The sequence below is a fragment of the Scyliorhinus torazame genome, chromosome 24 (genome assembly GCF_047496885.1).
Source record: "Scyliorhinus torazame isolate Kashiwa2021f chromosome 24, sScyTor2.1, whole genome shotgun sequence".
NCBI lineage: Eukaryota > Metazoa > Chordata > Chondrichthyes > Carcharhiniformes > Scyliorhinidae > Scyliorhinus > Scyliorhinus torazame.
The window spans coordinates 56,370,229-56,382,794 of record NC_092730.1 but is presented as its reverse complement, the minus strand read 5'-3'; the positions used below and the strand labels follow the sequence as shown (position 1 = coordinate 56,382,794).

Below are 12,566 nucleotides of genomic sequence, written 5' to 3'. Positions count from 1 at the left end.
GAGTTGGGACGTCTTGTTGAAGTTGTACAAGACATTGGTAAGACCACACATGGAGGACTGTGTTCAGTTATGCTCACCCTATTATAGCAAGGATATTGTTGAACTAGAAAGAGAGCAGAAGCAAATCCTTTAAAAATCAGTTGGACAGTTACATGGCAGGGTGGATAAGAGAGGGATATGGGCCAAACACGGGCAAGTGGGACTAGCTTAGTGATAGAAACTGGGCGGCATGATCAAGCTGGGCCGAACGGCCTGTTTTCATGCTGTAAACATCTATGACTCTATCCATCTTCCTGAGGGCATTCGAATTTCCTCCACAGAATTGTATTGAACTGATTGATACAGAATAATTTATTCTACAGTTTATTCAAATCAGACAGATATTGTGGATTCATTCGGGGCTAAACAAAATACTAAGATGAGAGACAATTGAATGAACAAAGTTACAAGAAATTACATTCCAAAAAACCCCAACCTTGACAGGTGGACAGGTGGAAGTTTGAGCTGAGGAGGGAAAACTCGGCTGTCAGCAAGTTCCACCGGATTTCTGAGCAAAACGACCACGGCAGGACTCGAACCTGCAATCTTCTGATAACATCACTGAGAGTCACCGAAGTCAGACGCCTTATCCATTAGGCCACGCGGCCAACAGTTACGATCGGTGAGCTAATGTTTAGCCCATGTGAATAAATACTGCAATATTTCTCCAATACAGGAACATTGGTGATCACAGCTTTTGACAAATGTAGAATTCTTTACCCGTCAGTCTGGCCTCAATAAAACGCGAGATGGATTTGTAGGCATAGTGTTATTTATTTTTAACCAACTTGTAAGTCTGACTCGCTTCACAGGGAAACAAGAACACAGAACCAGTCTCCTGGTCCCCTTGGAAACGAATGAGGTCCGAGACAAAGGGATCTCTGCAAATACATTCAGATGGCATCACGGTTCACATACAGATTCCCATAGGTCATCCTATACCCCTCCTGACATGGCCATACATCCTAATTGGCTCACTTTTCCATAAGACCATAAGACATAGTTGCGGAAGTAAGGCCATTCGGCCCATCGAGTCCACTCCACCATTCAATCATGGCTGATTTCAACTCCATTTACCCACTCTCTCTCCATAGCCCTTAATTCCTCGAGAAATCAAGAATTTATCAACTTCTGTCTTAAAGACACTCAACGTCCTGGCCTCCACCGCCCTCTGTGACAATGAATTCCACAGACCCACCACTCTCTGGCTGAAGACATTTCTCCTCATCTCTGTTCTAAAGTGACTCCCTTTTATTCTAAGCCTGTGCCCCCGGGTCCTAGTCTCCCCTGCTAATGGAAACAACTTCCCAACATCCACCCTATCTAAGCCATTCATTATCTTGTAAGTTTCTATTAGATCTCCCCTCAACCTCCTAAACTCCAATGAATATAATCCCAGGATCCTCAGACGTTCATCGTATGTTAGGCCTACCATTCCTGGGATCATCCGTGTGAATCTCCGCTGGACCCGCTCCAGTGCCAGTATGTCCTTCCTGAGGTGTGGGGCCCAAAATTGCTCACAGTATTCTAAATGAGGCCTAACTAATGCTTTATAAAGCTTCAGAAGTACATCCCTGCTTTTATATTCCAAGCCTCTTGAGATGAATGACAACATTGCATTTGCTTTCTTAATTACGGACTCAACCTCCAAGTTTAACTTTAGAGAATCCTGGACTAGGACTCCCAAGTCCCTTTGCACTTCAGCATTATGAATTTTGTCACCGTTTAGAAAATAGTCCATGCCTCTATTCTTTTTTCCAAAGTCAAGACCTCGCACTTGCCCACGTTGAATTTCATCAGCCATTTCTTGGATCACTCTCCTAAACTGTCTAAATCTTTCTGCATCCTCCCCACCTCCTCCATACTACCTGCCCCTCCAACTATCTTTGTATCATCGGCAAACTTAGCCAGAATGCCCCCAGTCCCGTCATCTAGATCGTTAATATATAAAGAGAACAGCTGTGGCCCCAACACTGAACCCTGCGGGACACCACTCGTCACCGGTTGCCATTGCGAAAAAGAACTTTTTATCCCAACTCTCTGCCTTCTGCCTGACAGCCAATCGTCAATCCATGTGAGTACCTTGCCTCGAATACCATGGGCCCTTATTTTACTCAGCAGTCTCCCGTGAGGCACCTTATCAAAGGCCTTTTGGAAGTCAAGATAGATAACATCCATTGGCTCACTTCTCATTCCTTCACCCGGGGCCTCTTGTTAACCAACATCCTTTTCCCCTCCTCTACCAGACCCCCCCCTTCCTTGCCATGCTTGCTGAAATCCTTTGTCCTTTGTGAACTCACTAGAATTAAACTGGCCTACATCTACATTACTGTAACTAATATTTAAACTAACTATTTTATACCACATTCGTCATTCCCTCCTTTTATCATTTCATGATAACCTATCTATTCAATCCGTAGCTACGGCCCCTCATCGAAAAGATTCCTCACTGCATTTCCAATTCCTGTTGCAGCCCCCCTTCATCCGCTGCACCCTCCTGGATCCTAACAACCAAGATTCTAGGGGCGTCTATCTGTGCCAGTGTACCCCGCATTCTACCCATCACGCATTTAAGGATGGCCAGGCCCACAAAGATGCAGCCGAGTGCCACTGCTAAATACATGGCCATATTTATCAATCAGTCCTTCCAACCTCCAAATCCCCAGTTACCCCAAGAGCCAGGGTCCTGCATTCCGTCCAGGTGATCCCGTATGCGATCCATAAATTTAATGATGTTAGTGGTTAGGTCTTGAACTTCCATGATACACTTGCCCTGCACTATGGCGCATACCCCACCCTCACGGGCGAGAAGATAGTCAAGAGCATACTGGTTCCGCATGGCAAACAACCGCAGCTGAGACAATTCCTTGGTTATTGCCCCGAGGGCTCCCAAGGTTTCGTTTCCCAGGATGGTAAGGCCACAAATAAAATAATTTCTATCGCTCACCACCAAGGAACCCCCCCCCCCCCCCCCACACACACCTCCCAGTTTATCCAGCTTTGAAACGCCCATTCGGGCCTCCGAGCAATGCGGAAAGCCCAATCCCAACAGTGATATGAGAGACATTCGCCCAGCCACAAAGGAGCTGCAGGCCGTCGTTCAATGGAATGCAGGTGGTGTTGTAACAAACGCATTGGCCAGACGCCTGAGTGATATGACACCTCCTGTCCGTGCAGGTGGGGAACAGACATGTTATATTCGTTTCCACCTCTACTAGCAAACAGCCGAACCCGTCACTGCCGAAACAATTCTCGAACGACCGGGATTCCCTATTGGGAGTGAAGTGGCTAGGTATGTACGCCCTCCACCGTTGCAGCCTATCAAACTGTGAGTGGGAATTATCCCGAGGAAGCGGAAGGCAAATAGCCGGTGGTGCTGAACCCGGATCACAAGGAAGAGTGACTTGCTCGGGCGGTGACTCGGAACGCTGACAATGAACCACCGTTTGGGGAGTGCCCCAAAGCAGTAAAACAGAAAATTACCTAGACACCGCTGCGGGGTTCGGATAGCAGACAACCGGCCCCTGGCCATACAAGCGGTGGTAGATCTGGCAGAAGAGATTCATACTAACAGGGTTTTCCTCAGTCTGGGTCCTAAATGAATTAAGAGTATCTCCTGATAACCTACGTTCTAGTTGTACTCCCCTCCTTACACGCCCCGTCCTCTCTCTAGTCCCACTCTCTCTCTCACAACCTCTTCCTACCCAATCCTGACGGACTGATTTTACCTTTATGGCACCAATCATAACACATCCAAAATCAAATTTACATGTACTCCAAAAACAAGGCAATGTGCATGTAATTTGCTTATTGTCACAAGTCGGCTTCAAGTGAAGTTACTGTGAAAATGTCCCAGTCGCCACATTACGGCGCCTGTTCGGGGAGGTTGGTACAGGAATTGAACCTACGGGAATTGAACTACTGGCCTGTCTTGGTCTGCTTTAAAAGTCAGCAGTTTAGCCCGGTGAGCTAAACCAGCCCCTGCTCCCTTCCCATCGCCGGGACCAGTGCACTTGCTTCATGAGTCCGGCATTGTCCGTTAACCTGATGACCTTCCATGAGTTGATAACCTGTCCTCGTATATGGGGGCAGCGAAGAACGTCACCTCTGCATAAACGAAATGTCCTTGTAGTTTGGTTGGGGTTACAGATGTAGATGATATTTCCCTTTTCCATGTCCGTCGCCGATGTCACTCCAAGCGAGGCAAGGCCGAAGATTACACAGGCGGTGCACAGCCACCCCATCATGCTTCATACCTGTAAAACAGCGCTGGGTAAGGGAGGCAGGTTAGTAACCAACCTTTTTACAGTGGTAGAGGTGGACCCAATTTACAGTGGTGGAGGTGGACCCAAGCACTCCGCCCCTCCACTTTAACTGCAGTGGGGGTGGTAAGGAGAACTTGGAAGGGCCCCTCCCATCGCGGCTCCGACCCTTTCGAGTCCAATTTTTGACCATGACATAACTACCGGGCTGAACTGAAAGTGAGCTAGGTAATGGGGGCAGTGGCGGGTGCGCCGTGTGGACCTGGCCTTGGAGCTCTTTGAGGACCTTCGTGAGGGTTAGAACATAGGTGGTTATTTTTTCAGTCATATGATGAAACTGAACCAGTCTGGGAACATGCAGGTTCCAGGGAGATCTAAGGGGCCTGCCATAAAGGATCTCGGTAGGAGAGAGCCGGTCCGGTCCCGCAGGTGTAACCCGCAGCTGGAAGAGGGCAACGGGGAGCAACTCAAGCCATGTCAGTCCCGTGTCTGCTCTTAATTTAGCTAATTCAGTTTTGAGGGTCTGATTGTGTCTCTCAACCAACCCTGCTGCCTGCGGTCTGTACGCACAGTGCAACTGCTGGCATTTGCCCAACTGGGAGCAGAACTCTCTATTAATCTGTCCAATAAAATGAGGCCTGTAATCAGAACTTAACTGAGCTGGTATACCGTACCGGGGAATGATTTCCCGCATCAGAATTTTAACCACAGTAGCAGATTTATTATCGGTAGTCGGATACGCCTCAACCCATCTGCTGAACACATCCACAATGACCAAAACATATTTATAACATTGACAACATTGACACCTTTACAACTCAATGTAATCCATTTGGAGCACCTCAAAGGGACCACTGGGCAACGGGGTTTGCCTCATACCACAAGGGATACATTTGCCAGTGTTATATTGCTGACAAATCAAACACCGATTACTGATACTCTGGGCCAACCCCTGCATTTTAGGGTGCCACCAAGTGTCCAGCAACAAATCACTAGTCCCCTGAGCACCACAATTAGTTGCAAAGTGTACACATTCGATGAGCCATAAAGCCAGTACCTCAGACATACAAGTCTGATGTGCTGGCGTGGTCCATAAAGAGGAAACAGAATCATATGTACAACCTACCCATTTCCACATTTGTTTATCACTCTCAGGAGCGTCCTGCTGTAACCTTCTGACGTCTTGGATGGTTGGCATTGGCTTTTCAGAGGCAGACCTATTTATAGCAGATCGTTTAGTCTGACTTAACATTTTAGGCACCATCACTTTCTGAATTTGCGCGGCTGTCCACGCTGCACAATCTGCTTGTCCATTACCAACGTCAACTGGGGTCGGAAATCTGCATGGGCATAAGGAGGGCCTGCATTAACTAAACCCCGGTGGGATATTTCCGTGCCGGCCGAGATAAGGAATCCCCTATTCTTCCAGATTTGTGGGTTGGCTGAAGTCGAATGTTAATCGTTTCAGGGACCTCAAAATATTTTATGGAAGTGCCGTCTGGCGTGACTTGAAGTGCGTACTCTGTTGGATCTGAATGATCAACTGCCCTCCTTACCATAGGTCCCAGATCCTTGGCATGGTACTGGTCGTGGACCTGATGTGTAATATGAGGGCCCACAGAAGCTGACTGTGGCCATACATGTGATGGTATTGCAACAAAATCGGCTGTACCTTCTTTTCCCGTGACTGTGGCTGTAACCTTGACTGGCCATTCGGTCCCAATTAACGGCCGGTATTTGTCCACCAACTCCCTGTTTTGTCCGGCTCTGTCATAGGCCAGGGTAACGTGGTGCAGTGAATGTTCAATGTCTAACGTCCACCACTGGGGAGTGATTGAAATATAGCACTGTTGTCTCATCCTCCATGATTGAACCGTTATCCCTTCGTCTCCGCACTCTAGCTGTAGCTGGAAGATACACAGTAAATCTCGGGCCAACAAGTTACAGTCCAATCCAGTAGTCACCACAAACTGGTGATCCGCAGATTTATTCTCGTAAGTGACTGTCACAGGTTCAGAAATAGGATAGTCACACACCTGTCCTTGGAACCCCGACAAATGCTGGGTGTGGTCGGATAGTGGTAGTCGAAGTTCTGATTGTACCGAAGACATGGCTGCTCCAGTGTCGATTACAAATGGACAGTGTTGATCTCCTATCTGGAGAGAAATAATAGGTTCCCTGTCTGATTGGAGAGTCCTTATGACTAAATTCGCTAGTTAATCTTGTGGTGGGAAAGGGTTTGCCTGGGAGAAGTCAGTGTACCTCGTCTGTCCTCCCCTTGGTGGGTACCCCCTCCTTTGGGTCGGGTAGTCTCCTTCTGCTGCCCGTCTTTTAATGCGGCATTCCTGTTGCCAGTGATCTGCATGGTCGCAATTAAAACATGTATTGTTCCCTCTATATCTGCCCGGACCTCTTTTCCTCAGTAGACCAATGGCAGTTGTGAAGCTGTTGGTGCATATGGTGGGCCATAAAGAGGAGCTGAGGGTCCATTTGGGCGTGTTTGATATCCTACACCATGTTGATCCACCCACCCAAGGTCACAATATTGCAGTTGCAGCTGGTAAGCCATCGTATCTGCCGCTGGTCGAGGTCTCAGATCATCCTTTTTCATTACACACTCAGTCTTAATCTTTGTAACTGAGCCTCCTTCCTGGCCTACACCCTCCTTCCAATAAAATCTGACTGCCCTGGACACCTGAGAAGGGTCGTTCTCTGTCCAATTCATGTTATTACATTGCACGGCAGCAGCCACGGAAGGTGCTAGGCAATGCATTAACATAGCACAATATTGAGGGGAATTCTGACCATTTTGGTACGGCAAGTCGCCTGACTGCCCACGGTAGATTTCATTAAAACGTTCCAGAAATTCGTCTGGCTCTTCAGTCTTTTTAAGTTTGAGGTCTAAGATAGCAGAAATGTTTATGGGCTTTTGAAATGTGAGATTCAATGCATTCAGGATTTGTGCCCGTCTATCATCATCCAAAGCATGGGCTGGCTGAAGTGTGGCGTGGCTAGCATAATTCAAGTGATTGAGATGATTGCGGTACTCTGCTGGCGTTAAAACCTGCTGAACTCGGGCCCAGTGGTCCCTTGAATCAGCTTGATAAACTGAGATGGTAGTTCTCAGATAATCCACGAAAGCAGCAGGGGATTTCTTCCTGTCTGTCATTGCAGCCAGAATAGCCATCATCGCACTGGGTCTCCATGTGAAATAAATGTCTATCGTGGGCTGCGGCCGCCGTTACAGCATCAGGGTTTGGTATTTTCCTAATCGGCAACTGCCTCAGAGTCTCACTAGGGGGCGCTCTAGCGGATTCAACTGGCTCTTCAAAGACTTCGAAGTCCTTCCCTTCCATTAGGGGGAGCTCCAGCTCCTCAGAACCATTCCCACCCTCTTTATTTGTTCTCATACTTTTCTGTCCTCCCATATCGGTCTGAAGGGATCTAGGTGGTATGCATGATTGTTTCTGGATATGATCAGGCCCCTCTCTCATTGTCCGAGATCGGGTCCTAGAACTAACTGGGCTTGTTGAACACAGCTCCCCTTCTCTAACAGACGGTGAAGATGCTGAAATAGGACCCAAGCTATCAACCGAAGGGGCTGGAGAGGCTGGCATGATTTGAATCTGGAGAGCAGTGACTGGATATAAATTATGATACCCTGGTGGTTCTGGAATTAGTGCAGACAATGCTCCTGGTGCAGTCGGGACTCTACCCGACATGGTTCAATTCTCTAGGTCCTCATCTCCTTCTGTCAATGCAAGGCCAGCCATTGAACTACGCAGCTCTTTTTTTTTAACTCCAGTCCACCCTGTCTTTACTTGCGCGTTTTTTGAATGCACACTCCTTTTTCAAGACCTCCAGAGTTTTCTGGTTCCCCCTTTCACTAATTGGAATTCCCATTTTAAGGGCATTTTCTTGCCAACATAATAACATGATCTTACCCCTCTCATGTTGACAATATTGTCTCCACAATCGAATTAACTCTTTAGCTTCCATACTTTGGCTCTCTTTTTTGAAATTTATTTGCCTATTTATAACCAATCGCAATTTTTGCTACTTGGAAAAAATATTTAAAAGGTTTTAACAGTGTTCTTTTTGAAACTTAAAATGTTTGAAAATTCAAATTGAATTACTGCAACCTGCAAGCTTAGCTCTGATCTCAACTCAGAACTGAATTTACGATTTGCTTAAAACAAACTTGTATAACTTTTACAACTTAATTAATTCTTTATCTTAACAATTTTTCTTTTAACACGTTTTTCTTACATTCAGAAAAATGTTGCGGTGATTTATACCGGAGCAAAGTCAACTGTTATCTCCAGATTTACACTTTTAAAAATGGTGTCAGTGAGTTTCTTTAAGTTTCTATTAATTCACAAATAAAATGCAATAAACATTATTTCAAGTGATTAAAACTGAAGATTCTGGCAATTTCAATCAATTGCTTGCTAAAATAATTAACTTTTATCAAAGAGGTGGAGAAATCCACTGGTTTCCTTTAATCAATTCAAAACGTAAGTTTGCTGGAGTTTCACTGACTCGAAAGAAAGGTATCCGATTACACCACAGGCTGCTGCTGTTATCTCAAGGCCTGTGTGAGAAGCACTGTCTGTAGTCGTTAAGTTTGGCTGCTGTAAACCCTTTGAGAGACTTCTGCTTTAACTAACATGCAGCATCCAGTTCTATGGATGTTCTTTTGTTTTGAAATTTATCCAAACATTTCCCCATAATCTTTAACTAGTCCTCAAGACTGCGTTTCTTGCCACTACAGTCCAAGGATACAATTTTAGCTTAAGCAACTATACATTTAAAAATACTCATGGAACTGAACCCTCCTTACTGCGGTCCAATCAGTTCATCAAAAACACTCACACATGGAATTAAACCATCAATTCGATGTCCCATTAATTACAAAATTAACCCAAAACCGAACTATCAATTTATGATATCCTATCAGTAAAATTTTCTAATCCCCAGACTGACCTTTGATTTCGTCGTGATGATCTTTCCGTACCAACCGCGAGTGACCAGACCAATCAGACCATGAGAAGAGGAGAAAACCAATGTGGGTCATTTTCCAGCTACACACATTGTGGGCCCGTTTCCACTTTCCTTGTCCAAAATCAGTCTAATTCTGATGTCGCAGTTAGTCGGGAACCGTCTGGAGAAATCCCGGGTTTCCGGCACCAAATGACAAATGTTGAATTCTTTACCCGTCAGTCTGGCCTCAATAAAACTCGAAATGGATTTGTAGGCATAGTATTATTTATTTTTAACCAACTTGCAAGTCTGACTCGCTTCTCAGGGACACCGAACACAGAACCAGTCTCCTGGACCGCTTGGAAATGAATGAGGTCCGAGACAAAGGGATCTCTGCAAATACATTCAAATGGCATCAGGTTTCACATACAGATTCCCATTGGTCATCCTATACCCCTCCTGACCTGGCCATACATCCTAATTGGCTCACTTCTCATTCCTTAACCCTGAGCCTTTTGTTACCCAACATCCTTTCCCCCTCCTCTGCAAGACACCCCTCCCCCTTCCTTCCCATGCTTGCTGAAATCCTTTGTCCTTTGTGAACTCACTAGAATTAAACTGGCCTACTTCGACATTACTGTAACTAATATTTAAACTAACTATTTTGTCTCACATTCGTCACTTTCAGGCAGTCAAATGCCTGTTGAAAGTTCGCTGTCCATTGAAATTTTTATGGTTCTTCAGCAAATCCATCAGTGGAGTAATCACGCCACAAATCCTTTGCACAGCTGTTCAATCAAATCCACTCATGCTAAGAAATCGCATTATTTCCCTTCGTCTTGAGGGTATCGGAAACACCGCAAGGAAAGTGATTCGGGCTTCTCCAAATTCACTTTCGGCTAGGTTTATCACCAAACCTGCCTCCTGAAGTCGATCGAAGAACTCCATACGATGCTTCAAATGTTCTTTCCATGTCTGGAAGATTGAAGTAAAAGCAGATTGTCCCACTTTCTCAATGCAATCCCTCAATGGTGAGATAGGATAAGAGTCCGTTCTTGTAACTGCATTCACCTTTCTGTAGTCCACACACAACCGTTGGGTACCGTCTGGTTTAGGTACCATCACTATGGGTGACCTCCATTGGCTGCAACCCACTTCAATTATGCCATTCTTCAGCAAACCCTCAATCTCTCTGTTAACCTGTGGCAATTTTAAAGGATTAAGTCTATATGGATGTTGTTTGATAGGAACAGTATTTCCCACATCTACATCATGTATAACCAATTTATCTCTACAAACTTGCCCATGTGATATCAATAACTCTTTCAGGTCAGTTCGCTTTTCCTCTGGCAGGTAAATTAACAATTCATCCCAATTTTTAAGAACATCCTCATTTTCCAATTTAATTTGAGGTGTGTCAAATTCACAGTCATCTGGATTTGGTTCGTCACTTTGAGTTAGAATCATTAAAACTTTATTTTTTTCTCCTTCCCTTTCAAAGTACCTTTTAAGCATATTCACATGACACACTCGGTGAATCTTCCTTCTATCTGGTGTTTTTACCACATAATTCACCTCACTTAATTTCCTTTCAATCTGATACGGTCCACAAAACCTAGCTTTTAAAGGCTCCCCTACCACTGGTAACAACACTAAAACTTTATCCCCACTGGCAAAACTACGCACTTTGGTTTCTTGTCTGCTACCAGTTTCATCACATTTTGTGCAACTTTCAAATGTTGTCTAGCCAATTCACCTGCTCTATTTAATCGTTCCCTAAAATTTGACACGTAATCCAATCGTGTAATTTCCGATTTCTCACCCACCAATCTTTCCTTAATCAATTTAAGTGGTCCTCTTACCTCATGACCAAAAATTAGTTCCAAAGAACTAAATTTGGTAGACTCATTAGGTGCATCCCTAATTGAAAACATTACGAATGGGATTCCTTTATCCCAATCCTCTGGATAATCTTGATAATCATTATCTTTAATGTCTGATGCCACCTTTCTAACGCTCCCTGCGATTCAGGATGGTACGCAGTTGATTTAAATGTTTTATTCCTAACCTGTCCATAATTTCTTTGAATAACTTTGAAGTAAAATTCGTTCCTTGATCCGATTGAATTTCTGTGGGTAGTCCATATCTGGTAAAGAATTTAAGTAACTCCTCCACAATCAGCCAGCGGCTGGTTTAGCACAGGGCTAAAGCGCTGGCTTTTAAAGCAGACCAAGGCAGGCCAGCAGCACGGTTCAATTCCCATACCAGGCGCCGGAATGTGGCGACTAGGGGCTTTCACAGTAACTTCATTGAAGCCAACTTGTGGCAATAAGCGATTTTCATTTCATTTCATCCGTTTAGCTGTAATATTACGTACTGTAATGGCCTCTGGAAACCTAGTAGACACATCCATTACAGTCAAAAAATATTGATTCCCTCTTTTTGTTTTAGGAAGCGGTCCTACACAATCGATTAGGACCTTTGTAAAAGGTTCCTCAAATGCTGGAATGGGTATTAAGGGCGCTGGTTACATCACTGCTAGAGGTTTCCATATCACTTGACATGTGCGACATGATTGACAAAATTTAACTACATCTTTATGTAGTCCAGGCTAATAAAAATGTTTCTGGATTTTAGGTTGAGTTTTCCCTTTTCCCAAATGACCTCCCACTGGTACCTCATGTGCAACTCGCAACACCTCTTTTGTATACCCTACCGGCAATACTACTTGATGAACTTCTGCCCACTTTTCACCCGCCTGCAAATGTGCACGTCTCCATTTTCTCATTAGGACATCATTTTTACGGGAATAACACTCTGGTATACTCTCAGATTCCTCTTCCGTTTATGCTTTCTGATATATCCGTTTCATTTCTACATCTTTCCGTTGTAACTCCGCCAATTTTCCTGAACTAAAAATATCCGCCTCATCCTCCAACTGTTCGTGTTCTTTTTCAACCATCTGATCAAAAATCGTTTCGGATAATTGCACTTCAACTTCATCTTCACTCTTTGATTTCTCCTCTTGTCTTAACCTGTGACTTTGCGACCTTGTTACTGCACAATCCGGAAAAATCCCAGGATTTTCGTCCTTCAACACTTCAGTTGTCTGATTTTCCACTGGTTTATCAACCACAGTAGGCATCACTCCCATCTGCGATGCAGCTATACATTACCCAAGATAAACTGTATTCCTGGACAAGATAGTTCATCTATTACTCCGACTAGCACTTCCCTTCATTGGACTTTCCAACCTTACCTTATATAATGGAACGCTACTCC

The 12,566-nt window shown here is 44.8% G+C and overlaps 1 non-coding gene across 1 annotated transcript; it reads right to left on the bottom strand.

Annotated features, from left to right (window-relative positions):
* Positions 1-557: 557 nt before the first annotated feature.
* On the bottom strand, positions 558-647 carry trnar-ucg (transfer RNA arginine (anticodon UCG)). The gene is given in 2 exon segments: positions 558-593; positions 611-647. It is a non-coding gene; the product is annotated as a tRNA-Arg (tRNA).
* Between the last annotated feature and the right edge of the window lie 11,919 nt (positions 648-12,566).